The sequence below is a fragment of the Cariama cristata genome, unplaced genomic scaffold, assembly GCF_000690535.1.
Source record: "Cariama cristata isolate BGI_N322 unplaced genomic scaffold, ASM69053v1 scaffold15665, whole genome shotgun sequence".
Taxonomy (NCBI): Eukaryota; Metazoa; Chordata; class Aves; order Cariamiformes; family Cariamidae; genus Cariama; species Cariama cristata.
Window position 1 is genome coordinate 28,435 of NW_009618265.1, and position 5,545 is coordinate 33,979.

At 43.2% G+C, this 5,545-nt stretch overlaps 1 protein-coding gene across 2 annotated transcripts in view; it reads right to left on the bottom strand.

Annotated features, from left to right (window-relative positions):
* The window catches only part of CLTC (clathrin, heavy chain (Hc)), a 29,106-nt gene extending 25,985 nt beyond the window's left edge, over positions 1 to 3,121 (bottom strand). For both annotated transcript variants that reach the window (XM_009700795.1, XM_009700794.1), the window contains exon 1: positions 3,097 to 3,121. The gene's annotated coding sequence lies outside the window, so the exon portion shown is untranslated. The remainder of the gene's footprint in view (positions 1 to 3,096) is intronic.
* Positions 3,122 to 5,545: the final 2,424 nt, after the last annotated feature.

Sequence of the window (5,545 nt, forward strand, 5' to 3'; positions counted from 1 at the left end):
CCACAGCCTGCTTCTGAAAGCCTTTAAATGCACACCTTTAAATTATGTTTCTAGTATAGCTTGCCACAAAACACAGTTTAGTTAATACCACTTCATCGTCTTCGCAACAGTTACTGTATTAGGATGTCAGCAGTGAAACAAAGTTTATTCCATTCTTAACAGTGGAAATGCAGAATGGTTAGTTCACCTCACATACAGATATCCAGCCTGCGGGTGGATATACCTTAAAAACCTCAAGATCAGTTTTCCACTGTTAAAGGAGTTATTGCTTCTAATACTTCAGATATTTTGCTTTCTGGGAAAGTGTTTGAACTTCAAGCCCAAGGTCTCCCAAGAAGCGCTAGACCTTCAAAGACGTATCAGTATTATTGTACAGTTTGAAGCAAACCACTAAGCTCTTATCAGCCGGGCTCCGTCCAAGCTCGGAGAGGACCACGCCTCAGCTGCTCTGTTCCTGCCTACTCGCAGCTGCTGATAAAGCCGGTGTTTTACCACGCTTCCTCTCTGCCCCGGCTCTCAGGCAGCACACGCGAGGAACAAACAACATCTCAGCTACGGCCCACCAAGTTAGCAGAACAAGCTTCACAAAAGGCACTTCCATGAATGATCTGTATCACCCAGTGAATCAAGACAGCCAGATCTTGGTACACTTTAAGGTTGAGACTCAAAAGCAAGTCAGTTTTAGCTCCTTGGGTCTGCTGAAGGAAAGAATTTCTAGAAGATGATTCAGCCTTTGTGTACAGTTCTCCAGTCACTCTGCATTTAAGTCCTTTGTCCTAAAGGACACTATTTCATCGAAGTTACCTTGCTCTTTCAAGAGAGGACTTCACCATCTGAAGCTCTTCAGCCAGGTTCAAACACCACCAAACCCAGGTTCAGGCTCTTTAATGGTTAAGGGCCCATTTGATAACTAGTTCATAGAGGGTTAACACCTATCTTTTGGTAAATTTAAGGTCTACCCTGCTTTTCCTCCTCAGAAGATTTTAAGAGAGATAAGACTATAAGCAGAACAGATTTAAATGTAATTCTTGAAGCTAGGCATCAAGCTAGTTACCCTGACTGACTAGCTGAACCCATTCCTCCAAGGCAGAATACCTACACTTCCTGCGACTTAACGCAGCAGTTTCATTCAAAGACAGCTCCCTTTACATCCATCGACCTAACAAAGCCAGGAAACTTTCAGGTGAAAGACAAGTGTTTTATCAGCTCTCCCAAGAGAAAACTGTCTTAATGCTGCAGCTATTAAAAATTAAAAAAAAAAAAACTAAAAAAAAATAAAAATCAAACCCTATCTCCTTGACAGGTCAGAACTCAGTTACTCAGATTTAAGCGTGTGTTTGAGGTCCACTGTCACAGAACCTGACCACGCATTCTTCAGCAACATGGATTCACTCAGAAGATTTCAGATTTAAGTTCAAATCTCCCTTTCACACCTTTATTTGGGTACTGTTCTCTAGGCCTGGGACTCTGGTATGTGTACATCAGCTAGGCAGGGGTACATGCAACCCAGTCACACCTCTGCAGGCAGAGAAGGTCTGAAGGCGTAAGAGCTTCATCTGGTAGGGCTGGAGAGACTACTAGGATGTGCCGTTTCCTTCTGCTAGGGCTGTAAGCTTAACACGTGTAAAATCATTTATCAAGCACTCAATTCCCTTGTTAATTTGAAAGAGGAGGGCAGTTTCAGAGTGCCAGTACTCCTCCTGGCAGTACCTGACAGCACTACACTCAAACAAACACTGCTGACAGAACAAATTGAAGCAGTAAGTCCTAGCAGATGGCAGACCTCTTGGGGAGATCTAGACCTAACCACCGAATCAAAGTTGCTTAGATATTGCAAGACAGATTTATCTTAATCATGATCAAATTGCCATCTGCTAGGTGTCATGTCTGAGGTATCCAACCCTAGTTAGTAGTGGAAGACGTGGTCTTTTTTAAACTTAAGACCATTTTCAAAGGCTAGATATTTCTTTGAAAAAAAGATTTAATTGATTGGTACTGGAGCTCCAAAGAAAGCTTGGAGAAGCTTTCCGATGGAGGCGTGACCATTAGTGAGGTCTTTAAGTATACAACTCTTTCTGCTAAGATTTTATCTTTTAATCTCAAGAGAGCCAAGTGTATGAACTAAGTCTGCTTCAAGCACGGAGGCAGGAAGGCGACTCTAACCGGGACAATCTCTGCGTTTGATTGCACAGGAGCGTCACCAGCCAAGAGTGGCACTTGCTTCGCTCAGCTGGCAAGGCTCCCGGTAACCCCTCCTGGCTGCGCTCAGACCTGACGCACAGAACTCTTGAGAGTACAGATCATTCCCTGGAGTACACGTTATTCTCTTCCCCAAACAGGATAAAGTTCAGGTGAGTGAGGCAGGAGTGTTTATAAAGCTAAGTAAAGTAAACGGAGACTAAGATTACTATGAGGAAACAGGACAGGAGGTGTTTCTTTAGAGGCTTTTATTATGAAAATTTCAATACTCTTCCATGTACAAACTCCTGAGTTTGCACTACAACTAAAAGAATATAGGGGTTTATGGCAGATTTTCTCCCTTCTCCTCTTACCACAGAGGAAAAAACCCAAACGTTTAATATTGCACTCATTTAGGTCCACTATCTTTCACCGATTCACAAACAAATTTAAAAGATTGTGAAAAAAGGAAGGAATCGTAAGATACTCCTACATTTTACTACGAAAACCACTTCCTTGGCTTTCAAGCAGATATGAAACTTGCACAACTCGCTAGCTGTGCTTGGGCAACCAATTTACAGTTTGTGTTCTTTTACACCAACATTTGTTGGAAAGTTCAGTTATACCAGTCTCCTGAAGGACGTTGAGATGAGAGTGTTCTATGAAGTACCTGCTCCACTAGAATGGAAACACAAAACAGGTTGCCAGAGACAGCAGCAGCTCTTCTGTTCAGCGGAGATGTTGCCTTCAAGGACTCATCTAACCCAAGAGTGGATACTTCAGTCAATTGCAGGCTGTACTGAACCATCAAATTCTATGATGGCATTTATTTGAACAGCATTGAGACATGACTCATTATAACACAGTAAGTGAAAGTCCGATTAGCAAAATGATTTTTTCATTGGAAGATAATTCAAGCATGTTCTTGGTAAGTTACCCAGAGAAGTTGTAATTGTACATGCATGTCTGACATCAAACTGAACGGTAAAACTGCTGACAAGAGTCTCTTTGTTGACCCCTTCCTGGAACATTCGCTTTCTTGTGACAGTTTGCTTAGCTGTCAAATAATTTCTCCTTGCCTACAAGGAAGGGTGCGGAACTGCTGAGCACGCATTCCACCTCGACTCTCGCACTCAACAGGATATAACCACTGCTCTTGTAGCCACAAGCAGCTGCTTAGTCTCTGCCCAGAGACTCCTTATCTACACGCAGCTAGGAATCACGTAGCTGGAAAATGCCAGTTAACAGAAAAATTCCCAGTCTTTTGAGAAGCACGGAGCTCCTTGACACGCAGTGAGCCTCATCAGCTCTATTGCAATGCCATGCTTTGCTGGGCTTTGACTGAAGAATGTAGACACCAGGCTACATTTCAGCCTCTCATTTAGTTTCATACATGAAAATCAGCACAGCAAACTTACGTTGCACAAAAGATTTATACCCATGCTCATCTGTTAAGAGTTACGGACCGCAGTTCTGCAACACAAGAGTCCCACAGCCAGTCAATGGCTCCAAAGTACTTCATGCCCACCAGTGCAAGGTACACGTTACAGCTTCTGACAGGCTAGGAAGTTATGTTTTCAACAGATACGAGACCCCTATAATATTCAAGAGCCCTTTGATTTCTATATCCCGTTTTCTGCCTGACTCTCAACAGGCTGAGGTCACCACCCAGGCTCAGCAGCCACAGGCACCCCGTGTGACTATTTCAGTTACAAGCCACAGCTGAGACTGTACCCACTGAAACTTGAGTTCAGAACCGCTGCCTGCCTTCACTTACCTTCCGTTAAGTCACCACAGTCCCGGCGCAAAGTCCCAACGAGTACCACCACCAAGACAAGCAGGCCTGTTGACTTCGATACCTGCTGCCAGGGACATGCCAAGAAGAATAGCTTATAAACTGCTTAACTAATTGTTCCTATCCAATTACCTGACACACACACACGCACTCCTCAAGACACTTTGATTCTCTACAGCAGTCTTTGTTACAGGTTTTCCCTCTAAAAATACTCCAAACTCACTGGTTGTAGGAATTCAGATCCACTAAGAAGCAGAGGGCAAGAACCCCACCAAAACAGCATTAGGCACAGCCATCCTCTCTAATTCCTGACTTAAAATACCAACAAAAGACTTAACTGCTTCAAACTAATGCTGTTATAGCAGAGATTTAGTGGTTTAGGATATATTAAACTGTCTCACTGCCAGCACAATACATGGAAGCATTTTGTTGCTTAGCATTGTTAGAGAGTAGTAGCAAATTCCTGAGTTTTACGATACGATGCCTTGGCTGACCGGGTTTACTCAGTTAGCTCTCCGGCATAGCTAGCCACCCAAGTACCACCACACTAGAACAGCACAGCCGCCATTCAGCTTCGCTCCATCAATGGCCAATAGACACAAGAACCTTTTTCCTAGTTTAAAATAGCTCTGTCTCAGTACCAAGAGGTGACAGTTTTCTGTGCTGTCTAGACAAGTCTACAGAAAAATTTTTTAAAAATTTTAAAACATTTACATTCAAAGCAGTATTTATTAATGTCTTAAGTCATACCAGTACAGCGGTATGCCTGGTCCAAGTTCAATTTTTATATATTTCAGGGTAGTGTGGCTAAATTAATTGGCAATCGCAGTTCATCACCTGCTAACTAGTCTGGCTCCTTCTCCCTCATCAGGAACTTGTAATCTTAGAAAAGCTGCGGGCACTTACCACTGTAACCAGTTGTGTTTTACTTTCACCCTCAAGTACACAGAGGCACCAACTTACGGAATCCCTAAGACCTGGATATGAACCATCAGATTTGCAATCGCTGGACATACTGAACTCTGATCTCCCCCTACATGTCCATGTAGGGGGGAGATGGACCATGCCCACTGGACCGTTTCCTGACAGCTACTTCAGAAAAAAAAAAAAGTAGCACTATAAAGTTTTATAACACAAGTCCAGTAGTTTTGATAGCACAGGAATCAAGTTTCTCCCTGGAAAAAGTTTCTCCGGTGTTGTTGATGTTCTTTTGTGGCAAGGCAGGCATCTACAATAGACAATACACAGATAACATCCTACATATTTACGACTACTGAGATTTTACAGCTATGTAACAGGACTCAAACAAACAAACAAAACCTGAAGCCTGACTACCTACTAAGTTTTTAGACTTCACCCAGAAAGCTTACTTAACCCGAGTAAGCTAACCGCTTGCCACATCTTACTTGCCCAAACTAGATCTTTAGCTCAAACTGGGGGCACAAAGCACGCTGTACTGTGTACCCAAGAGACAAGACGTTAGGAGCACAACGCAGGGCTTCTGGAGCCTTTAACTCTTTGTTCCCATATCGCCTAGCCAAGACGCTGACAGCAACAGATAATGGCAGTGTG